Source organism: Triticum dicoccoides, chromosome 7B (genome assembly GCF_002162155.2).
Source record: "Triticum dicoccoides isolate Atlit2015 ecotype Zavitan chromosome 7B, WEW_v2.0, whole genome shotgun sequence".
Taxonomy (NCBI): domain Eukaryota; kingdom Viridiplantae; phylum Streptophyta; class Magnoliopsida; order Poales; family Poaceae; genus Triticum; species Triticum dicoccoides.
In genome coordinates this window covers 240,410,710-240,436,288 of record NC_041393.1, presented here as the reverse complement: position 1 = coordinate 240,436,288, position 25,579 = coordinate 240,410,710, and the positions used below count along the sequence as shown (strand labels likewise).

Sequence of the window (25,579 nt, the reverse complement as noted above, 5' to 3'; positions counted from 1 at the left end):
TAAAATGTTCGCGAACTCAGAAAATGGTAGAGAAATCATAAAATAAATAAGATTAAGAAACTGTTTGCATAGTATAAAAACATTATTTCAAAACAAATATTCATGATTTTTAAAAGGTGATCGTGAATTCAAAACATATTCAACAATTTGAAAATTATGTCCATAAAATTTTAGAAAATGTTTGCAAAAATTCAAACAGATACGTAAATAACGAAAAGACGAACCATCACTTAAATATTTTTAGGGATACATAGAGGTTGTTTTATGATTTTATTTAGTCCATGACGCATCGGGTAAAAAAGGGTTTTTATGTTCTACAATGCTTGCTCCCAGAAAAATTGACACAACTTTCTATGGCGCAATGCTAGGTCAAGATGGGACGTAGTTTATGACATCTCATCCTGACATAGTCTAATTGTTTTTCCCCATTGCAATGCACGGGCATATTTGCTATATCTCTACCTAATAGGATAAGCGGCAACACAAATATGACATCTCATGAAAATAAAGATGGACCTATTGTAATCTTGAGTGATGGTTGTTGGGTTAAGAGCGTGTGTTATGTTTTCTCTTCCGTTGCAACGCACGGGCTCTTTTGCTAGTATATATATATATATATATATATATATATATATATATATATATATATATATATATATATATATATATATACATACATACTCCTAATGGAGCAGTTGGTGAATAGTCCGCCGGTTAATTTTTGCTGGTTTTTTTGTCTATCCTCCCACCTCCTAGTTTCGTCGGGTTTTTTTCGTCGTTTTTTTTGTCAGGTTTTTATTCGTCCCCGCACGCCCCTCCACAATCCCTACCCAGGTCGCTGCACACCACCGCCGCCGCCGCGAATCCCCGAGGACGCCGCACGCCGCCGCCGTCGCGAATCCCCAGGGATGCCGCACGCCACCGCCGTCGCGAATCACGAGAGACGCCGCTCGCCGCCGCCTCGGATCCCCAAGGGCGTGGTCGCATTGCCCTGATTGGAGGAGACCCTGCCGGCCTTGCCTTGTTTGGAGGATGAACACAGGTATTTCGAGGCCCATGTGTGTCAATCCCGACCTCCGCTTTCCCCTTTTTCCATCGAGGGCCGCCGCCGCTGCTTCGTCTTCTATCTCTCCGGATCCCCATCGGCACCTGCTGGATGGTGCTCCGGGAACAGGGCCGCACGGAGGCCCTCCTCCCATAGGATGTGCAGATGCGGCGCGCCTTGCAGCGGCTGTTCGGGATGAGCGCGGGCGCGACAACCTTGTCCCAGTCGATGATGGCGGCGGCGAACGCCGATGCTCCTTCTCGTCCTCTACCTCCAAGGACGCGCACCGGTACAGCTTAGGCACCCCCGTCCCCAAATCCCATCCACCCATCCGGCGTTGTCCAGCTCATCCTCACGCTCGTGGATTCGCCTCCTCCTGTACGCGACACTTGAAACGTGGACGTGGTGAGGTTCCCCTCTCTCTACCCCCAAATCTGGATGGCACGAGCATCTGTTACATACATACATATGGATAAGCATCTTGGTTTGGTTCTTTGGTTCAGTTTGTATTCAGTCTGTATGTGTCTGGATGTAAATGGCACTTGCAGTATATGGCCGCTCCTTGGTTGTCCATTTGTATGTGTCCATCAGTATGTAAACGGCGGCTCCTTGATTGTTATTTTGAACAAAACTCCCCCTTAATTCTTCCTGTACTGAAATGAATCCTTGGAAGTTAGCACTACATGTCTGTTGTTGCTGTCGTCTTGTACTACATGGCTTTTTTCAATTTAATGTCAGTCAAGTTTATGTGAATATAATCTCCTTTGATATGATGTTTTGGTCTGAATATTTACATTTTAATTATCATGTACGTACTAATGCATTCTCAAATATTTGGTCGGTGTTATCTTCTAAAATAATAGTAAATGTAATCCTTAAATAGAAGTAGAAGAAGCATGTCCGCAAACAGAATTGTACATTTTCATTCCTTTGTAGAAGTGTAATAGATTATTTCTTGAAAACACAAAGATTTCAAGTATAGCGTCAGAACAAAGATACAAACTGTAATTTCAACATCCGGTAAATGACATATATAGCGAGTTGGGCGTGTCAAATGTTGATGTACAAACAGAATACATTGGATTAATTATCTACTTTTTAGAACAGTTCGGAATACATATTAGAAGAGCAAATTATGTTATGTTCCCGGCCCATTTCTTTCTGCTATCTTGCTGCTGCAAGACCTGGGAGTTTTAGTGGCTAATATAATTTTGACAATTTTGCTGCAATATCTTCAGTTTCTCTATTGATTCGGACAATTTTGCTGCTCCAATAGTCTGAAGCAGAACCTCCGTCTTCTATCTCAACGTCGGCGGCCCGCCGACGCCGACTCCTTATCGACGCCCGTCGGCGGCCCGGTGACGCGACCAGATCACTGCAAATTGCTCCATTCATGTCAGCAGCCTAATCAGGTTTATTGTAGATTGGAGTTGTCCCTTCACTCTTGATCAATAACCAGATATTGGCAAGCTTGAGTTATCCATGGATGCATGGAAAAGATTATCCATTGTTGTGATATGCATATATGTAGGATTAAATTCATCTGAATTATGAGCTATGTCACACTTTGCAGAGTACAGAGACTTCAGTTCACATAATCTGTTTGTACATATGTTGATGTCAGGTGGAGGTGGTCGTGCTGGCGCCACTGTTTCGCTTCGTGCTGATGCGGTATAAAAGTGCCTCCTCGGCAGATGAGGACCTGAGCATGGTCGTGCTAATGAGGATGCAAGATCCACCGCCACCGGCCAGTCTGAGTGCGTTGTTGTTTTCATTCTTTGGGTCCTAGGGATTTCGAAATCAGGTGTTCGTCCCTAATGATTTCCGGGAGATAAACTGATTTCATTGGCATCATCTATTTCATTGCCTCACCAATATCCATGTGAGCCTCAGTTGTAAGTGAATGTACACATTGCGTGGTTGTGTTCCTGCAGGTGATTGCAGAGAACTTCACAGGCAGATCAATTACGAGGAGGTCAAGGCTGAGCTGGAGTGGGGTGGGCGCCAACATGAAGGAGCTGGAGATATCTCTATTTTTGTCGGTCATTATTCAGGCTCTAAAGCTTCCCCTTTTCCTATACCACATTACTTGATATTATTAGATTCAGTAAGCTTACTCAACTGTGAACAAGTTCATGTGGTAAGTAGGATCAACAAGAGTTGGCTGGCAACTTCTATGTATATGTTATTATGGATCAGCCAAGGTGGTTAAATTTTCATTTTTTTTCCTTTTTCTTAATTTAAGCCCTTAAGTTTATGTTGTTAAATGCATACACATAACTTAGTTCCAGATTTAACAAGAGTACATTTTACAACAAACTTCATAGCTGATGTTGATCATAATTAGTAAGTGTACAAAGCATTTCAAGGAATTTCTGTTTTGTGCATATTGTATATTGCAGACTTGCAGTGAAGTAGTGCCATCTAAGTACCAGATGTATGTTATTTTCAGATAAGCTTTACTTAAAATGGAAAATACTAAAAAAGCAAATTGTGCCACACCGTGCAATTAAGGTGCCTTTTACTGGAAACTCAATGCAACTTCTTGTTATTTTCAAATAAGCTTTTCTTAAAATGGAAAACACTAAAAAGCAGATTGTGCCACACCGTGCAATTAAGGTGCCTTTTACTGGAAACTCAATGCAACTTCTTGTTATTCCTTCTGAACCTAGCAATTAAGCCATATCTTGTTTTCACTCCTTCTGAACCTAGCAAAATGACCTACTTGGACCGAACGAGGACAGGTGTGTGGTGGTGGACATAAGATGCACGGCGAACATTGAGCTACAAAAGAACATTATGAAAGGTATGTACGGTAACTCCATCCATGCTTGGCCACACACCAACGTATGTTTTCCACTGTTGCTAACCTAAACAAATTCGCTTACCGTGAACTGAACAATGGTGCATCGTGATACAGAGGTTGGAGAGGCTGGAGGAGACCGTATACCGACACAAAGCTCATCTTGATGGCCATCAATGAGGAGCTGAACCTGCTACACCAGGCTAATTGCAAGCATCGGGTACTTGTTAGCTATCAATTAAATCTCTTGTCCTGCAAGAACATGTGCTTATTTATGAAAACATTTTACATGAGCGTTGTAGGATGACTTGGACGAGAGGACTGTAGCACGACGCAATGAAGAGCCAGATCGTCCGTCCGCTCCCAGCTCACTTCCCGGTTCTGTTGTGCTGCCCCGTGCACCAACCATCCAGTAAAGGTTCTGAGGTTAACATCTCTTTTGCGAGTTTCGTATAACTTTTGTTGTCACTTTATTATCTATTGATCCACATGTTTGTATTTTAGCAGACATGAGTTACTTTATCATCTTTCCAGGAAGAAATTGCTAGAGAGAAGAAAACTCAGTTTTACAAGTAGTGACAGTCCAACATCATATTGACAAGTCTGGTTTCTCTTTCCATATACATAAGTGTATAATTTGTTTTAAGTAACTGTTTCCTCGGTCCTTATTGCCACGGTTTTCTCAAGTGCAACCGCGAGCTTAGTAATAGCAAGATAGAAATTTGAGATGGCAAAACTGTACGTCCAATACAATTTCTAACCTGTGCTTGACTACTTGTTGCTTCTTGCAGTTTGGTTCTTTAAATAACAAGAAGAGATGGCAAAACTTTACTCACAAGAAGTTGTGTAATTTGGAAAGATAGCTGATCGAAATAAACTGTCATTGTCATAAATTTTGTACTGTACATCATACGATTGGCCTGACCATCTTCTTCGTCAGTGTCGGATGTTCGACATCAATCTCCATCTTTTCATTTTCAGAATCGCACGTGGGGTTAGTAAAGACTTCTTCATATTTGCTTTTGTTGCCACTGCTGCAGGAGAGTTGCCACCTGATAGCGATGTTGTCCCTTCAGAATTGTTTTAAGTTCTTTTTTGCTGGTATAAGTGCGGACTTTTGCATTAAGCATGACATGGAATTTGTTTTATGTAAATATTGATGCTTCACAACGAATTCATGTTGTGAAGGGTGATGATTTACCTTCAGTACAATCTGTTATAAGTTGTAGTTTATTTTGTTTTCATGTGTTATTTGCAGAGAATATATGGTTCGTATTTATTAGGCTTATTTCATATAGCCTTTTCTGGTAGCATATTTGTAACAGAAACGCATTAGCCACCCTGTTCATGATTCATAACACATGCGTTTTAGTGGGATGGAGGTAATATTGAGAGAGACAGACCCATCGGGCTAAGGAATAGAAATAGTATATCTTTTGAGTCTACCATCTTCTATGCCAAGCAGGGTCGAGTGGGGTGATATACTAGGCGCTTTTCTTCTAAATTGTACAGAAAGTCCACTGAGTTATTGTTGTTTGTATGCCACCTTAGAGCGAAATAGTACTTCTTTTAATCATTTTTAGGTGAAATACAAGCATGTAGCTACCTCACTTAATTATTGTACTCACTTGAAGTTTATGTTGATATAATGCACTATTTAAGTAGTAGAGAAACCTCACAAATTTAAATTGATGAATGATATTTAGGAAAAGAAGTAGGCATGTTTCATTATAAAGGGAAAGTATTTTTCAAGGCATAGTGTTTAATTCACGAATGGTTAAACAGTTTAACAGGGACCAACACTGGGTAGCAGGGGAGTGGCAGTGCATAGAGACATAGTGAGGGGAGCGGGGGCGATGATGGAGGCGGAGATGTTTAGAGAGAGATATAGAGAGTGGGAGGTTTACCATGGTGCAATTGAAAACTGAGGCACGCCTTGCTAAGACAAGCACACTTTAAAACATAGCAATACTCTGCATTGTTTTGATGTTGGTATCAGGACCAGGTACCATGTGAAGCTCAAGGAATGGTTGTAAATCATTATGGATAAACTGAAAAAAGATCATTATGGAGTACATTATAAACGACATTTGGTGTCGGCGGCATGTCACTACCACTGACAAAGTTCTCTGAAACACGATTACTATCATGTACAATGCTTTACAGTTCTCTCATATTCAAATGCTAAAATTCTGTAATTTCACATTTAGTAGTTTCTGCGGTGTGAAATTCATGTTTTATTTTGCTTGAGCAGTTGAAAATAAATGCTGGCAAAGATATTAAAATTCAAATCTGGCTTATTTTTCTCAATATGGGTTCAGAAGGAAATTGTCGTTGAGCTTCTATCTAAAGGTATGTCAGATTAACAGGTTGCTATTGCAACTCTTGATTTGGAGTAATGCAAAGTAACTGTGGATCTTGTCGTCGGTACATCTTGGGTTGCCATTCTTCTAGAACGAAGGATTTTTTTCTCTAGATTGTGCTATGAAATAATGCTTGTATAACACCTTGATCTCTTGGCTACACCATGCTTTCTTGAGAACACTATACTTGCAGAAGAATGATGCTTCTATAGAATGCCACCATGCGTTCTGGCAGTTCTTTTAATTCTGTGTTCACTATGGACAAATGAACCATATAATTTGTCAATATAATCAGTACTTGCTTTCATGTTGCAATCTCAGATTTAGGCACTTAATAGCCATAGAATAATTTTGAATTGTTATGCTCAGTACACCAAATGTTGTTCCTAGGTAATGCACTGTTTGCAACTAAGTTTTGTCTTTAAGCACCAAGGTGTAGTAGTATGCAATGAAATAAATGGATCATTTCTATCTTTCTGGTGCTCATAATAGACTTTTTCATTTTGAATTTGTATGCTTGAAATTTGATTATTTCTACCAACTGAGAGTGGAAATGAACTGTACCGTAGGCACTTTTTCATTAGATTTCAGCAGCCTTGATGGCTGATGGCAGCAACCTCATGGGCCACACATCCCCTTCTTTAATTGCATGCCCTCAAAAAATGTATGGGGACTTGGTTCTTTGGTTGTCGCCGCCGGACTCAGTGAAGGACGAAAAATTAAGATGATCCAGTGGAGAATAGATGCCACGGGCTGAAGAAAGGAGGCGACGGTTTCAGAGCACACACCTTGAAGCAGAGAGGCGGCAAGGGAGTGCGTCTGGATGGCAGAGGGAGCGGGACAAAGCAACATCGCATGGGAGACATGGTCAAAATCGGCGCCGTAGGAGCAATCGTGCGTGTGGGGGTCGTACCAGGGAGAAGGAAAAGGGTGGTCGGTTTTCTAGGGCTTTTTTCCTTGCATCGGGAAATGGGTTCGGTTGAAAAAAACGATGATGTGGGAAGGTCACGCGAGTGGTGGATACGTGGGTACCATTTAACGTACCAACTGCGGTTTAATAGTAGAGATTAAGACGTTGATATTTTATTCATTTTCTTCTTAGCTGAACATTCATTAAACCAAAAATCTATGAAACTTGTAATGTATCATGGTCGCAATTTGTGAAGTAGAACTAACTATCCTTTGACCAAATACCCTTTGATCATTCATCAATTTTGATGTACTTGTCGCCCGTGACAACAAATATGGATCAAATAACTATGCACTATGGGCACTAATATGGTTACCTTCGAATGTGTTTGTTACTGTGTTTAGTTACTATGATGTTTCATATGTTCATCAAAAAAATAAAGGCTTATTTGCTTGCATGTGCTTTCTCATGTTTGTTTGTTTTTTCTTGTGGTTGTTCCTTTTCTATAATTGTCACATAAAGTGAACTGAAACTCATATTCTATATTTCTGTTGTGTAGATACCTGTGAGCCTGCTATTGAACTCGCTAAAAATGGAGATAGACATGGACTTAACGGTTCTCATTCATTTAAATCTTAGTGAATTGATACCAGTTTCCATTTGGAACTGAGATAACGAGGAATCGTTTCCTTCATGATACTGCGTGTATGAGCTTTTTTCTTTCGGTGTAGGCCAATATTGTACAAATTTATTTCCAAAAATTATATTTGAAGTTGTCTTCTATGAGAGTAACCATCTCAATATTTTTTCTATAGTTGTCACAAGGTTCTTGTGCTAAAGTTTTTGCTTGGTCAATATGTTTTCTTCTGAATATTTCTAGAATAAATTAGTTTATGCTGCAATAGCGAGTCACTGTTAAAAATAGGGACAAAGGTGTTATAAGTGAAAAATTATGTAGTATACTTTTAGCTTCCAAACATTTGTACTTATGTTCTATGACCATTTTGATTTGGACAAATGTTTGGGAATCATAGTGGTGAAAAGGTGCGATGCAGGAAGAGAAACTTTAGTGCTTGTTGTAACGTGTTTGTGGCATTTTTCGTCTTCTACCCATAGCAACGGACGGGCGTCCTACCTGGCGGATTGACTAGGTGTTGCGAGCTTCATATCCTTCATATGTTGGGTGTTAATATGATAGTTTACAGACAACCCGGACTTATAGTGATGATATAAGGGGTCTGGTTGGGTCACCTTTTTCCTTCTCTCTCATATTTGGTCAACGACAGGGCGTGTCCGTAGATTTGAGGGGACGGGCTATAGGTGCTCTAAGATTATTGTGTTTGATACTATGATGTGTGTTAGCTGATTATGTTGAAGAAAAAGATGTGACATTGTTCTCGGTAATCTTAGCTCAGTGAGTAGTACCTTAATTTTTTTCAAAAGCCCGTGGCAACGCACGGGCGTTCTACTAGTATATATATATATATATATATATATATATATATATATATATATATATATATGTGTGTGTGTGTGTGTGTGTGTGTGTGTGTGTGTGTGTGTGTGTGTGTGTGTGTGTAATAGCATGGGTTCAGACTGTGTTGGGGAGGCTAGGAGCAGGTTTGAATGTAGTAGTCGTTTGAGGTTGGTGAATGCTGCTTTGGCCTCGTTGCCCCAGTAAAAGTTGTCCCCTTTCTTCAAGAGTCGGTAAAGTGGGATAGCTGTCTCTCCCAGCGTAGAGATGAAGCGGCTGAGGGCTGCCACACATCTCGTGAGCTTATGGACTTCTCGAACCATTTCCCGTGGCTTCACGTTGACTATTGCTTGAATTTTTTCGGGTTGGCCTCTATCCCCCTCTGGGACACAATGAATCCCAAAAGTTGCCCTACGGGGACTCCAAATATGCATTTTTTGGGGTTCAGCTTCATGATCAAGTCGTGAAGGCTATCAAATGTTTGCTGGAGGTCATAGGCTGGAGCCCTTGCGAGATTTGACCATAATGTCATCGACGTAGGCCTCTGCGTTGATCCCAATTGGGCTATGGAAGCACTTCTGCATCGTTTGTTGATAGCTTGCTCTGGCATTTTTGATCCCAAAGGCATTGTGATGTAATGGAAAGGTCCATAAGGTATGATGAAGGAGGTCTTTTCCTGGTCCGATACTTTCATGCACATTCTGATGATACCCTGAGTAGGCGTCAAGGAAGCATAAGTGCACGCTTCCGCGGTGGGATCGATGATCTGATCGATTCATGGAAGAGGGAACAGATCCTTGGGTCATGCTTTGTTGAGATCGGTGTAATCGCACACATGCACCAAGACATATTTTTCTTGCACACCATAAATGGGTTAGCAAGCCACTCTAGGTGTGCGACCTCTCTGATGATCCTGGCATCAAGGAGCCGAGCTATCACTTCTCATATGGTTTGTGCTTCTATGTGGCGAAGCAGCGTAAGGCTTGTTTGACTAGCCATGCGTCCTTATGGACGTTTAGGCTAGCTATGCTCTGCTTTGCTGGCTGGCACCCCTGGCATGTTGGCAGGCCTCCAAGCGAATATGTTCCATTTAGCTCAAAGGAAGGTGAGGAGTTCTTCTTGCTACTCCAAGAGGTCTTTCCCAATTGTTACTGATTTCTTGACGTTCTCCGGGTGCACCAGGAACTTTTTTGTGTCTTTGGACGGTTGAAAAATCGGGCCTGGCCTTGGTTTTTTCGGGAGCTCCATTGTTGAGGTGTCGAAGTCTTGCTAGCAACTTCCTCCTCGAACGCTCTTTTTGGGCTCCCATAGGCTGTGATGGTGCCATTCAGACCTGGTATCTTGTTGTAGATATGTGTATGACGGTACTACAATGAATTTCATGTGTGCTAGTCTGCCGAAGATTGCATGTAGCGGATGTGAAAGGGGTGACCTCGAACTGAAGGTGTTCAACTTGGAAATTATCCTCATCTCTGAAGACAACCTCAAATTTGATCAGTCCTAGGAGCGAACGGGGCGACCCTGACATGAAACCGTGGCAGCCCTCGTCCGAATTCCATAGGCCGAATAGGGAGATCCCCATCTTGGCTAGAGTGTCAACGAAGATTATGTTATGGCCACTGCCCCCGTCCATCAGGACACGTGGGAGGCGGCAACCCCCGTTGATTGGATCTACCAGACAGGCGTGCTTGCCTGGGTGGGGGATGTGTTCGGTGTGATTGTCTCTGCAGAATGTCATTGCTTTTTCTGAGCATGCAAGGAACTCACTGGGTGCGGGCACCACTGCATAGATCTCGCGTCGCATGATCTTTTGATTTTGGCATGTTTCTGCTGCTGGAAAGATCATGTTTACAGTGGACACATGGGAGGGCTAGTGGGTTGAAGAAGGCCCAGCTTTCTCCCTCCAGGCAGCAACCCGCGCGTATTTTCTTGCGATGTAGTTCGACCCAAGGTAACCCGCCACAGTCTCTCCTTGTTCGCTGAAGATGAATTCGATCATCCCGAAATCCATGTAGTCGATAAACGGCGGGGGTGTGACATCGAAGATCCGCCCCTGCCGTCAACCGCTAGCTCGAAGGAGCCGAAGCTGAAGGTTTGGCCCGACATGAATTTTTCAGGCTTGTCTGGATCTCTGCCCCGGATTAGGCCTCCGACCAGCGTCGCCTATGTGTGGCGCGCCAACTGATGGTGCAGAAAACCGCCAGATCCCTTGGTAGTGTTCCTGACGAGATTGGAAGTACCGAAATGGAGCCCGCACACACAAGTTACCCAGGTTCAGGCTTTCGGAGAGTAATACCCTACATCCTCCTTCTTCTTGTTATTCATGATGGTGGGATATTACTCTCCGAAAGTTATCCCACCATCATGAATAACAAGAAGAAGGAGGATGGTGTTATCCTAGATCGCATGAATACATTCATAGAAGAGATATTACTCTTCCTATAAACCCTAACTCTTGTTATTCATGCTACTACCGAGAGTTATTTTCTCCAACATTAGATGATGATGAGAGCCCTCCAACCTCTCCTTATATAGCCGGTGGAGGTTAGGGTTTATAGGAAGGAGATGCGATCTAGGCCGCCGCCCTTTGTGACTTGGGAGGCAAGATGGTCGCGACTCGATTCATCCCCCTGTTGGGCCTTGTGGCCCCCTATCGAGCCTCCTGCATGGCCCTCCTTGGTGAGCCACCCCCGGTGCATAGTCACGTCAATCGGCGCCTTCTACGCCTGTTAGGGGCCCGGACGCTTACGTGTCGCAGATATGGGCCAGCCCATCGTGCGCGCGATTGGATCGCTAGTCAAGATGCCCTGGTTCGCTCGGTCAATGACTAACCGGCCGACTATTGATTGGTCAACCATGACTTTTGGGAAAAAAGCAAAATAAAATATCACCAAAAAATCATAGTGAATTTGGAAAGATTCATGAATTAAAAAAGAGTTCACAGTTTTGAAAAAACAAAAAAATCAAAAAAAAAGTTTGGGTATTTGAATTTTTTTGGAGGATTTGAAAAAAGCTCAACGATTTTGAAAAAAAAAGAATTGGAAAAATGTCCGCTGATCTTTTAGAAGGTTTGGCAATTTGAAAATAGTTTGTCGATTTTGAAAATAAAATCATGGATTTTGGAAAAACTTCGCCTTTTTTTTAAATCTTGAATTTGAAAAGTTTACGGGTTTTAGAAAAAAGAGCTTACTAAATTGAAAAAAATTTATGAATGTGAATGTATTCATGCATTTGAAAAAGTTCGCGGGATTCAAAATATATTTATGAATTTGAAGCAATTCAATGTTTTTAGAAAAAGGTTCATGAAGTTTTAAAATGTTCAGAGATTTTAATAAAAAATTGAATATAAATAAAATTCACGCGTATAAAATTGAAGGAAATTAAAATAAATAATGAATAGGAAAATAAAAGAAAAAAGAAAAAAGAGAACAAGAAAAGGTGAGAAAAAACGCACTACAACTACTGTCTTAAAATGGACCGGCCCGTTCGGTCAGAACTCGCTTCAGACGTGCTTAAGCAAGCTCGGACTCAACTGAGCAGCCGCCACTTACGACGGCATATCCATCTACCCTCGTGTTTAGGGTTTACGGCTCTGGCGACGATCTACCTCCGCCTAGAGACTCTTACCGGCCGCCGGTCCGCTCTCGACAAATCTGCTGCCCTGGCCTGGGGGAGGGTCTCGGGGGAGAGGATCGGTTGGCTTCTTCATCAACTGTTGCCGCGTCGACTCCGGGAGTAGAAACCCTAGATGGCGGCTGACGCGAGTTCCTCTTCTGCGGGATGGAAGGGGAAGGACTTGGAAGAGATGCTGCAACATTTGGATCATCAGGACGATGAGTTGGATGACGTGGTTGTAGGGGAGGAGGATCTGAGGAAGTACGAGGCAGATGCAAGGTGGCTAGCAATTGTGAAGGTAAACACGACCCGGCAATTTAGCTCATCGTCGATGTTCGAAACTATGAAGTCAGTATGGGGGCTAGCGCATGTACCCAAGTACAGAGAGGCTGGCGAGAACCTTTATATCTTCCAGATGTTTTGCTTAGGGGATTGGAAGAAGGTTGTTCATGGCGGACCTTGGTTGTTTAGAGGGATGGGGATGCTTATTGAAGACTACGATGGCAAGCAGGAGCCAGCTTCCTATGTGTTTGACGGCCTTTACGTTTGGGCTCAGATTCACAACATACCAAAGCTATACAGGAAGGCTGAGGTAGTGGATCAATTAGCACGACGCATTGGTCGGGTAAAGGAAACTCAGCTCTCTCCGAGGCTATTTTATGAGGGAGACTATGTCAGAGTGCGTGCAAGGGTTCTGGTGAATAAGCCTCTAACTAGGGTGACATCGCTGAACGTGACGGGGGAAGGGCGGAAGATCCTCCCGGTGAAATATGAGAAGATCCCTTACTTCTGCCAGGTCTGTGGTTTCATGGGTCACAACCATGAGGAGTGCGGCGATGGAGTCTGGGAGGCCAAAGATAAGCAATGGGGTGGATGGATGCTTGCAAAGAGAAGGGAGATACCACCGGAACAGCAAGATGGTGGTCGTGGCTTGTGGGGTGGCCGCTCAGGTGGCAGAGGTAGAGGACGGATAGGCAGGGGTGCTCCCCCGGCTCGGACAGGATCACCGAGGAAACGGTCATCGCAAGATGCGGGACTCGATGAGGATGTAGAAGGTGGAGAGGATGTTACGAGCCCATTAAAGCCAGTAGCTTCAATGGAGGAAGACCACAAATCAGAAGCACCAACGGCGCGTAGAAACCTGAATTTGGCCTTGTCCGGAAACCCATCTGATCATGTGGTTGGCTCGGCTCAAGATGAGGAAGCAAACAACATGTCGCGGAATAATCAAGCTCTAAAGGTTGTTCTACCACTCCCTCCAGCTTACATCTCTCCAAGGGAAGCAAAGAAGGCAAAAAACTCAGAGTCACCAGGAAAGTAGAATAAGAACAAGTTGGCATTATTGGCGGGCTCCGACATGGGGCGCCGCCAGGCCCAATGAAAACATTATGCTGGAACTGTCGTGGGATTGGTGATCCTGCGATGATTCGAGAACTCCGCGATCTCGTGGAGAGAAGTGCGCCGTCGATTCTTTGTCTAGTTGAAACTCAACTGTTGAAGAACCGGGTTGAAGGTCTCCGTTTTACGTTAGGTTTTGATTTCAGTTTTGGTGTGAATAGCTCTGGCCGTAGCGGCGGCATTTGTATCTTTTGGAAAAACTCTCTGGATATTTTAATAAAGATTTTTTCACAGTGTCATGTGGATGCATGGGTCAAGGAGCCACAGAAGGAGCAGTGGCGTTTGTCGTGTTTTTATGGTGAAGCAAACAGGAACCTACGGTACAAACATGGGATATGATGAAACGTCTCAGAGGCGAGAGCACTTTGCCTTGGTTATGCATTGGTGACTTTAATGAGATTCTAAGGAAGGAGGAGCAGGTTGGCCCAAATGAGAGGGATAGTGCACAGATGGAGGCATTTCGTGAAGCAGCTGATGTCTGTGCCCTAGCGGATTTGGGCTATAGAGGGCTGGATTGGACGTGGGAGAAGAAGGTGGCTGGTGGCCACTATTGTCGAGTTCGGCTTGATAGAGCCTTGGCCACAACGTGCTGGTCTGGGCTTTTTCCTTATGCTAGCTTAGAGCATCTAACGGCTGTCAAGTCGGATCACTCTCCTATCCTTTTGGAAACTGAACTGGTTAATGATAGTATACGGGCAACACAGAGGCCCTTTCGATATGAATGTATGTGGGAACGTGATGGTCGCTTTGGCGCTGCTGTGGAGAACGCATGGAAGGCTACTGGGAGGGCACAATCTGTTTCGGCTATTTCTGCAAAACTAGCTCATATGGCGACAGAATTACAAAAGTGGGGGCGGGCTACCTTCGGGTCAGTCCGGGAAGAACTCAGGAATCTACGTCGAAAGCTAGGGGACTTGCGAGCGGAACAAATGCGAGTTGGACCGAGCACGAAAGAGAAGGAAGTTGAAGCCAGGATGGTCGAACTATGTTTCCGAGAGGAGATCATGTGGCGGCAAAGGGCCCGCATCCAGTGGCTGGCTGAAGGTGATAGCAATACAAAAATTTTCCATAAAAAAGCAAGTGCACGCAGGGCCAAGAACAATATCGTGGAACTCCAGAAAGGTGATGGTTCTATGACGTTGGATTTTGATGAGATGGCGCCCATGGTGACAAGTTTTTATAAGAATCTGTATGCTTCGGAAAACACCATTGGGATGGAAGAGGTTCTCTCCCACATCCCGGTGAAAGTTGATCATCAAATGAACAGTAGGCTGGACTCACCGTATACAATGGAAGAGGTCAAGTCTGCACTCTTCCAAATGTTTCCTACGAAGGCCCCCGGGCCAGATGGTTTCCCTGCTCACTTTTTTCAGAGGCACTGGGACTTGTGTGGTGATGAGGTAACAGAAATGGTGTTGCGTGTTCTGAGTGGTGATGATTCACCGGAGGAGATAAACAAAACTTTCATCGTTCTTATTCCCAAGATTGCTAGTCCAAAAAATTTAGCTCAGTTTCGACCGATCAGTCTCTGCAATGTTATTTTTAAGATCGCATCAAAGGTATTGGCTAACCGGCTCAAACTTATTCTCCCTGCGATCATCTCTGAGGAACAATCTGCATTCGTACCTGGCCGCTTGATCACTGATAATTTTATCTCTGCTTATGAGTGCTTGCACTATATGAAAACCAAGAAGGTGAAGGGTAACCGGTTCTGTGCACTAAAACTTGACATGATGAAGGCCTACGACAGGCTCGAATGGCCATATTTGAAGGTGGTGATGCTGAAGCTGGGTATTAGCCCTCGGTTTACTGATGCTATTATGAGGTGTGTAACCTCGGTGTCTTTTTCTGTCATGTTTAACGGAGGACAGCTTGATGAGTTTAAACCAACTCGAGGGTTAAGGCAGGGAGACCCTATATCACCTTACCTTTTCTTGTTGGCGGCGGAAGGTCTTTCTTCGCTGCTTAAAACCATGACCCCCGGAGAGAGTATTCATGGGATCCAGGTTGCACCGGGAGCACCGTGCGTTAATCACCTTCTTTTTGCAGATGATAGCTTGCTCTTTTTTGATGCTACACCTGAAATGGCGGAGCGAGTAAATGTGTTGCTCCAGAAATATTGTGAAGCATCTGGACAACGAATTAACAAAGAGAAGTCTTCTATTTTCTTTAGCAAGGGATGTTCGGATGTCTTGAGGAAGAATGTCATGCAAGTTCTCGATGTCCAAAATGAAAAGCTGTGAGAGAAATACCTAGGCCTCCCATCAGATGTTGGGAGAGCTAAGGTGGGCTCTTTCAAATACCTGAAAGATAGGATTTGGAAGCGGGTTCAAGGTTGGATGGAAAAGGCACTCTCAGTCGGAGGAAAAAAGGTTCTTATTAAGTCAGTTGCACAAGCAATACCTACATATTCTATGGCGTGTTTCAAGCTTCCGAGGGGTTTGTGCCTACACATCAATGGCCTGCTCCGTAAGTTTTGATGGGGCTCCAAGAAGGGTGAGAGCAAGACTGCATGGGTCTCATGGGAGGTGATGACTCGGCCCAAGTTTATGGAAGGTATGGGGTTCCGTGACATTGAGCTGTTCAATTTAGCCTTACTGGCTCATCAAGCATGGCGTTTACTGCAAGAACCTGACTCCCTCAGTGCACGTATACTCAAGGCAGTTTACTACCCTGACCGCAACTTTCTGGAAGCCGAGCTGGGGAGCAAACCATCCCAGATCTGGAGATCTATACATGAAGGTCGGGATACTCTCAAATTGGGCATAATTAAGAGGATCGGAACAGGAATTGAAACGAACATCTGGCATGACAATTGGATACCCTGGGATCACAAGTTGAGGCCGGTGTGTCCAAAGATTTCAGACCCTCCGCAGCTTGTATCGGATTTGATTGACCATAGCAATGCTTGCTGGAATATTGCTGTACTGGATGAATACTTTTATGCGATGGACAGGGAGGCAATTCTGAACATTCCGTTGAGTACTCGAGCTCAAGATGACTTCTGGGCCTGGCACTATGATAGGAGGGATGTTTTTTCAGTTCGGTCTGCCTGTCGACTTCTAGCCTCGACGAAACAGCAGAGAACAGATTGGCTGGAGCATAATCCGAGCCACTCTCATGGCGATGAGGACAGGAAATATTGGGGAAAACTTTGGTACCTGAGCATCCCATCCAAGATTAAGGTGTTTGCTTGGCGTTTAGCCAAGACTTCGCTCCCAACTGGAGATGTCCGAAATCACAGAAAAATGACAAATACGCCAGCGTGTTCGATATGCAACGCGGCTACCGATTCCTGGAGACACTCCTTATTTGATTGCCATATGTCCCGCTGTGTGTGGGCTTTAGCCGAGGAGGAACTGACTGAAGTTGCTATCTCAAACCGAACGGAAGATGCAAGATTATGGATGTTTTGGCTGCTTGATACTTTACCAGAGGAGGAGGTAGTTCAAGTTCTGGTTACGTTGTGGGCCATATGGTGGGCGAGACGACGTGCTATCCATGACGATCAATTCCAAAGCCCCCTAAGCACCTCGGTTTTTGTCAAAAAGTTCCTGGAAGATCTTGATTTGGTGGCGGACAGCAAGCGGCGCCCGGCCAAGGACCGACATGCGATACACAAGGACTTGCATGTAACAGCTGATAATGCAAGGGCCAGAGTGATTAGATCATCATGGATTCCCCCAGCCGATTTCGATGTGAAAATTAATGCTGATGGTGGGGTGTCAAGATGTGGCAGAAGAGGGGCCGCGGCGGTCGTTTGCCGAGACAAGGCGGGAACTTTCTTGGGAGCATCAGCGAGAGTTTTTGACGGCCTTACGGACCCATCCTCGTTAGAGGCGCAAGCCTGCAATGAGGCTCTTTCACTGGCCGAGGACCTCAACTTGAGTGCTGTTTGTGTGGCATCGGACTGCGCTGAGGTAATCTCCAAGATCGGGACGAAAGCTCCTTGCCAATATACAGCGATACTCCGGGAGATTAACCATCGCACTGCTGTTTTTCATAATATCCGCTTTGTTCATGAAAATAGGAAGTTTAATTTTGAAGCACACTCGCTTGCTTGCGAAAGCTGCTGTTTCTTTGTCTAGCGGGCGCCATGTGTGGCTTGTTTCTACGCCCGATATCATCTGTATCCCTATGAACATTCAACTATAATAAAGGTTACAGATGCTAAAAAAAAGCAATCTCGAAAGAGTACTAACAAGAAAATAGAATACTAATTTAATTTTATATGCCTTGAAGAGGGGTGGGCGCCGGTTTGTAGTACTACAGCTTAAGGCATGGAATAGGATCAGGGTCCGCCGACCCACGCTAGATAGGTGCTCCCAACTCTTTGATCCGCCCAAGTGAAATGAGCTGCAGTAAACGGGTGAATGAAACATAGTATTTATTTCTCTGCTGTTCCTTAAAAAAAATTATTTCTCCACTAGACGAGTTCTAGACACCCTATCTTTTAATAACCAGTTTACACACGAGTAAACAAAAGCGTAAAACACCTTGCGTTGTGAACAGTGGTATTCATCCCTCACGCAAACGGGGAGTATACGACAAGACAACTTTATTTCCGGTAAGATTAGATTCGGGGCCAATTATTTAGTCTATACAACTCGAATCCGTAGACCGAACAGACGCTTCTGGACTCCGCGGCTATTAATTAAATCAGATTTGTTGGCAATATAATAGTAGTGGCACTGTCATACACGTACCAGTGCTAAAAGAAGAAGCTAAGATCGCGCTGCTAATATAATACACACTAATCATGGCCTTCCACTAGCCCTGGCCCACCTTAATTTAATCATCAATTGCCAAATCCAGCTATGCATGTATAGATACTGCGTCCAAGATTTCGTGGGGAATTGTTTATTTCCCTGTCGTCATGGCTGACCTCAATTCAGAAGCTGCTAGCTTAGTTGCAGCAGGATATGTACCGTATTTCTTTAGTGTCTTATCATCTGCAATTTCTACTAAATTTAATTATTATTACAAAATGGTGGGGTCTTACTAAATATAATTAACTATATCATGTGGAGATGTGAGTACTAGTAGTAGCAACTAACTCATAACTCATCGTATATTTAAGAGCAATTCTAGTTGATGCCCAAAACTTTTTTGTCAACCAAAGGTGGATTTTATTAGCTTAAAATAGAAAATACAACATCAAAAGAATACAAAGACAATAAGCACACTACTGACCTCTGCAAAGCTATAATGCACACACTGAGTAAAATTCGTGTTAATTTTCTACGTTGCTTTGGAGAGGCCAACGGGGTGGCCGATACTCTAGCGAAATCCGCTTTTAATTCTAGATAAGGTAATAATAATGGCCAGAAATTTCACCCTGAGGAACAAGTCTGGGCACTGAGCAATGTCTTCAATAAGGTAATGACGTAAAAATATCGTCATTGCCATGTATAACCAACTCGGGTCAAAGCTAGGCCCTCACCCCCGAGATCGATCAAGATCGGGTGATCGATTAGCACCACCATCGATGTCACTCATGTGTTATTGTCATCACTTTTCTAGGTTTCCAGTAGCTACATGCGATGTGCGACTGTCGCTGCAGCACAACCATCCATCTGCATAAAGTTGTCGTCCATAGTTTACATCTCATTGTCAAAAAGTCAACAACCAGAAATGTGGGGAGGAACCCTCATGAAGATCTTTCAATGGCCATTACATGTCAGAGTGGTCACCTCAACGGGCGAATCTGGGTGATGGACCGGCCACTCCAAAATCCCACCCATGACCGGCCAGATCAGGACGACATGTATCATCGCACGACGGCAACAACAACCACCACACCCCAAATCGAGCCTTGCCAGCATAGCTGGTCGATATGGATGAGGACCAGTCAGACCCACCGTCATGTTCCTTGCTCCGCCTGGTGAGGAAGATAGGTATCCAAACCGGTGTCTTCATTTCCTCCTCAGTCATACACATAATGTCACCAAGAAGGAAAACAAGGAGAAAGGAGATGGAGTGGAGGACGTGTCAAAGGTCAACGTTGAAGAGGAGGAGGGATGCGGCGAGTGAAAGGAGGTAGTCGAGCTCTTACCCATAGTTTTCATGCCTCCGATGTTACCATCCTTAGCTTAGTTCCATGTCTCCAAGTGCCGAGAGCATAGCCTCTGCCTCTTCAAACGTTTCCCCACAACCATGATATTGGATGACATCAACGAGAGGCGAGTGTGAATATATGACGACCCACATTTTTTACTATTTCATTGATTTTAGGGAATGTTATATTATAAGTTCTCTAAAACAACAACTAAGTGAATCAATCTATATGGAAAAGCAATTCTAGCTAGCAAGATCACACAATTTAAACAAGTTAGAAATAAGTTAAGAACAAAGTAATGGAGATGATAGAAGTAACCAAAATAGAACCAAAAGACAAGGAGGTTTTTGCCTGAATTTCAAATCCTTGGGAAAGGGAGGATTATAATACCAATTGTAGAGGCTTGGGACACAATGTCGCCCAATGGCACGAAGGCCTAGTATTCTCATCCTTACGATTTGGCCACAAAGTCCAAGCTCAACCACCAATGGTAGATCTTGAGGCAATCTCTAGTCTTCATAAACTTTCTGGGAGCAAATCCACAACTTGGAAACTCTCAGGTGCCTCAAACTGCGTAGGAGTCTCCATACTCCAATAGTAATAAGATCAATGACTAACTCGGAGGGGCGGGGGTCAAGATTTGCCTCGGTGGAATATTGGATCTAGTTTCAAACCACTTTTACTTGGAATCAAAATTTGAGGCAAAGTAGGAAGCTCAACAATGGCGTGGTTTTTTCATATCCAAAGGTCAAGGTTTGTTGGTTGGCAAGAAGGGGAGCTTATATACAAGGCCCTTCACATTCCAACCAATATCATGAACCTATGCCAAACCCTAGATCTTCCATATAAAGTTTGGCAATTTGGAGGCCAGGATTTCCCAGGCACACATGCATGAGGGCCAAAATACGGACGAGACATAGAGAAAATTGCATAGTACATTGCTCGGAGGAGCGGCAAGGTATATTTAGGGGCTCAGACCTGCGAGGCATACCTAAATAAATTAAGGACTATACAAAGACCAACATCTTTCTCATGCTTGTGATATGAGTAACGGGGATGGGATAGAAACGAAAGGGAAAGACTCTTGGTCATCCACATCAGTGACCTCTAGCATGGTACAAGGTGAGGAAGAGAGGGATGAAAACTAGGTTAGGATGAGAAATATAAGCTTGAGCAATTGGCACCGCTAGGAAGAGGAAAAAGAGAAGGGGAAGGGTGCGAGGGAGTAGAGTATCACAGAGGAATATATATAGGAGTGAACATCGGTAATATGGGATTTAGTCCTAAGCTAATCAAAAAACTAGTAGGCCAGAATTTAGCCTATCAACGATATGTTCATATGATTGGCAGGCCATGTAAGTGCATCAAGTGCCCCTTTAGTGGTTTTGTAGTATTGAAGACAAATAGGTTGAGTAACTAATGTGTTTGCGAGTATATACAGAAAACAGAGTCCCTGAAGATTTGGTTTAACACATGGAAGACGACCCCTAAAAGTGGATTTCTTCAAGTGAAGAATTTGATGATGGAATTGGTACGACCTTTAAAGAAATTGATGTGAAGACTTAGAAGCTTGAATACCTTTGTTTTCGTAGTTTCTTTTCTTCTTATTTGAGTCATAGGAAAATCCGTACTGTTAAAGGGGGTGTTTGTGAAACATATTTCACATTTCCAAAGTGATGCTCAAACTTACTCAAACCTATACACACAAAAGCCTCTTCGAGTGAAGCCTTTGGAAATGTTTGGAAGGGGTATCTCCGATCATAAAGAGTGAAGCCTTTGGAAACCTTATGTGCTCACAACGTAATTGGGTGATCATAAAGATGCTCTACAGGTATCTCCGAAGGGGTTTGTTGGGTTGGCATAGATCGAGATTAGGATTTGTCACTCCGAGTATCGGAGAGGTATCTCTGGACCATCTCGGTAATGCACATCATAAGAAGCCTTGCAAGCAAAGTGACTAATGAGTTAGTTGCAGGATGATGTATTACGGAATGAGTAAAGAGACTTGCCAGTAACGAGATTGAACTAGGTATGTGGATACCGACGATCGAATCTCGGGCGAGTTACATACCGATGGACAAAGGGAATAACGTATGTCGTTATAACGGTTTGACTGATAAAGATCTTCATAGAATATGTAGGAGCCAATATGAGAATCCAGTTTCCACTATTGGTTATTGACTAGAGAAGTGTCTCGGTCATGTCTATATAGTTCTCGGATGCGCAGGGTCCGCACGCTTAACGTTCGATGAGGATTTTGTATTATATGAGTTATATGATTTCGTGACCGAATGTTTTTCAGAGTCCCGGATAAGATCACGGACATGACGAGGAGTCTTGAAATGGTCTAGAGGTAAAGATTGATATACACTACGATGGTATTCGGACACCGAAAGTGTTCTGGAGGGTGCCGGGTACATATAGGATCACCGAAAGGGGTTCCGGGCACCCTGACAAAGATATGGGCTTAATGGGCCAAGGGAGGGACAGACCAGCCCACAAGGGGCTGGTGCACCCCTCCACCAGGCCGGCCAGCCCTAGGGAAAGGAAGGGGGGGCAAGTCCCTCTTTCCTTCCCCTCCTTAAGGGAGAAATGAAAGGGGGGCGCCACCTCCCCCTTCCTTCCCCTCGCGCCTATACAAGGGAGAGGGGGGGGGGGGCGAACCAGGGCAGAAGTCCAAGTGGGATTCAAGCCCACTTGGGGTGCCCCTTGGCCTCTTCCCTCTCCCACCCACCTATATATATGAGGAGGGAGCCGCCTAGGACACACAACATCAATTGTTAGCCGTGTGCGGCGCCCCCTCCAAAGTTTACACCCCGGTCATATTCTCACAGTTCTTAGGTGAAGCCCAGTGTGGATCACTTCACCATCACCATCACCATGCTGTCGTGCTGACAGATCTTATCTACTTCCTCGACACCTTGCTGGATCAAGAGGATGAGGGACATTAACGAGCTGAACTGGTGCAGAACTCGAAGGTGCCATACGTTCGATGCTTGATCGGACGGATCTAGAAGAAGTTCAACTACATCAACCGCGTTGTCAAACGCTTCCGCTAATGCTCTATGAGGGTACGTAGACACACTCTTCCCCTCGTTTCTATGCATCTCCTAGATAGATCTTATGGTTGTCCCTTTATTGTATGAAATGTAAACGCCATGTAATTGCTTTACTTTATCACTATGCGTTAGCGATAGTTGTAGAAGCAATAGTTGGCGAGACGACCACGACACAACAATGGAGATCAAGGTGTCGAGTCGGTGACGAGGGAGATAATGACGATGCTTTGGATATGGAGATCAAAAGCACAAAATGATGATGGCCATATCATGTCACATATTTTGATTGCATATGATGTTTATCTTTTATGCATCTTATTTTCCTTAGTACGGTGGTAGCATTATAAGATGATCCCTTCACTAAATTTCAAGGTATAAGTGTTCTCCTTGAGTATGCACCATTGCGACAGTTCAGCGTATTGAGACACCATGTGATGATCGGGTGTGATAGACTCTACGTTCAAATACAACGGGTGCAAGACATTTTTGCACATGTGGATACTTAGGTCAAACTTGACGAGCCTGGCATGTACAGACATGGCCTCGGAACACTGGAAACCTAAAGGCCGAACGTATATGATCAACATAGAGATGTTTACCATTGATGACTACTCCATCTCACATGATGATCAGACATGGTTTAGTTGATTTGGATCACGTATCATTTAGATGACTTGAGGGATGTCAATGTAAGTGGGAGTTCTTGAGTAAGTTGATTAATTGAACTTAATTTATCATGAACTTGGTCCTGATAGTTTTTGCATATCTATGTTGTAGATCAATGGCCCGTGCTACCGTTCCCTTGAATTTTAATGCGTTCCTAGAGAAAGCTAAGTTGAAAGATGATGGTAGCAACTACACGGACTGGGTCCTTAACTTGAGGATTATCCTCATTGTTGCACAAAAGAATTATGTCCTTGATGCACCGCTAGGTGAAAGGCCTACTGCAGGAGCATATGCCGATGTTATGAATGTTTGGCAAGCTCGATCTGATGACTACTCGATATTTTAGTGTGCCATGCTTTACGGCTTAGAATCGAGACTTAAATATATTTTGAACGTCATGGAGCATATGAGATGTTGCAAGAGTTGAAGTTAATATTTCAAGAAAATGCCCGAGTTGAGAGATATGAAGTCTCCAACAAGTTCTATAGCTGCAAGATGGAGGAGAATAGTTCTGTCAGTGAACACATACTCAGAATGTCTGGATATCATAATAACTCGACTCAGCTGGGAGTTAATCTTCTAGATGATAGTGTTATTGATAGAGTTCTCCAATCACTGCCACCAAGCTACAAAGGCTTTCGTGATGAACTATAATATGCAAGGGATGGAAAAGACAATTCCCGAGCTCTTCGCAATGCTCAAAGCTGCGGAGGTACAAATCAAGAAGGAGCATCAAGTGTTGATAGTTAATAGGACCACTAGTTTCAAGAAAAAGGGCAATGGAAAGAAGGGGAACTTCAAGAAGAATGGCAAGCAAGTTGCCACTCCCATGAAGAAACCCAAAGGTGGACCTAAGCCTTAAACTGAGTGCTTCTATTGCAAAGGGAATCGTCACTGGAAGCGGAACTGCCCCAAATACTTAGCGGATAAGAAGGATCGCAAAGTGAACAAAGGTATATTTGATATACATGTTATTGATGTGTACTTTACTAGTGTTCATAGTAGCCCATGGGTATTTGATACCGGTTTAGTTGCTAAGATTAGTAACTCGAAACATGAGTTGCAAAAATGAACAGAGACTAGTTAAGGGCGAGGTGACGATGTTTGTTGGAAGTGATTCCAAGGTTGATAAGATCACCATCGCATACTCCCTCTACTTTTGGGATTAGTGTTGAACCTAAATAAATGTTATTTGGTGATTGCATTGAGCATGAATATGATTGGATCATGTTTATTGCAATACGGTTATTCATTTTAAGTCAGAGAATAATTGTTGTTCTGTTTACATGAATAATACCTTCTATGGTCATACACCCAATGTAAAGAGTTTATTGAATATCGATCGTATTAATACACATATTCAGAAATATTGATGCCAAAAGATGCAAAGTTGATAATGATAGTGCAACATACTTGTGGCACTGCCATTTTGGTCATATTGGTATAAAGCACATGAAGAAACTCCATGCATATGGAATTTTGGAATCACTTGATTATGAATCATTTGATACTTGGGAACCATGCCTCATTGGCACGATGACTAAAACTCCATTCTCCAGAACAATGGAGCAAACTAATGACTTATTGGAAATAACACATACCGATGTATGCAGTCCGATGAGTGTTGAAGCTCGCGGCGGGTATCGTTATTTTCTGACCTTCACATATGATTTGAGCAGAGATGGGTATATCTACTTGATGAAACACAAGTCTAAAACATTTGAAGAGTTCAAAGAAATTCAGAGTGAAGTCGAGAATCATCGTAACAAGAAAATAAAGTTTCTATGATCTGATCACGGAGGCGAATATTTGAGTTATGAGTTTGACCTTCATTTAAAACAATGTGGAATAGTTTCACAACTCACGCCACCTCGAATACCACAACGTAATGGTATGCCCGAACGTTGTAACCGTACATTATTAGATATGGTGTGATCTATGATGTCTCTTACCAATTTATCACTATCATTTTGGGGTTATGCATTAGAGACAGATGCATTCACGTTAAATAGGGCACCATCTAAATCTGTTGAGACGACACCGTATGAACTGTGGTTTGGCAAGAAACCTAAGCTGTCATTTCTTAAAGTTTGGGGTTGTGACACTTATGTCAAAAGGCTTCAGCCTGATAAGCTCGAAGCCAAATCGGAGAAGAGCGTCTTCATAGGATACCCTAAGGAAACAATTG

The 25,579-nt window shown here is 43.5% G+C and overlaps 1 long non-coding RNA gene across 5 annotated transcripts; it reads left to right on the top strand.

Annotated features, from left to right (window-relative positions):
* The first annotated feature begins 840 nt into the window (after positions 1-840).
* Positions 841-7,672, top strand: LOC119340192. 5 transcript variants are annotated; one of them, XR_005164436.1, is made up of 7 exons: positions 841-1,450; positions 2,322-2,802; positions 2,980-3,851; positions 3,966-4,068; positions 4,151-5,998; positions 6,103-6,200; positions 6,781-7,672. It is a non-coding gene; the product is annotated as an uncharacterized LOC119340192 (long non-coding RNA). The 5 variants fall into 5 exon arrangements; XR_005164437.1 differs by having other exon boundaries at positions 4,151-4,274; positions 6,103-7,672; XR_005164434.1 differs by having other exon boundaries at positions 6,103-7,672.
* The last annotated feature ends 17,907 nt before the right edge of the window (positions 7,673-25,579 follow it).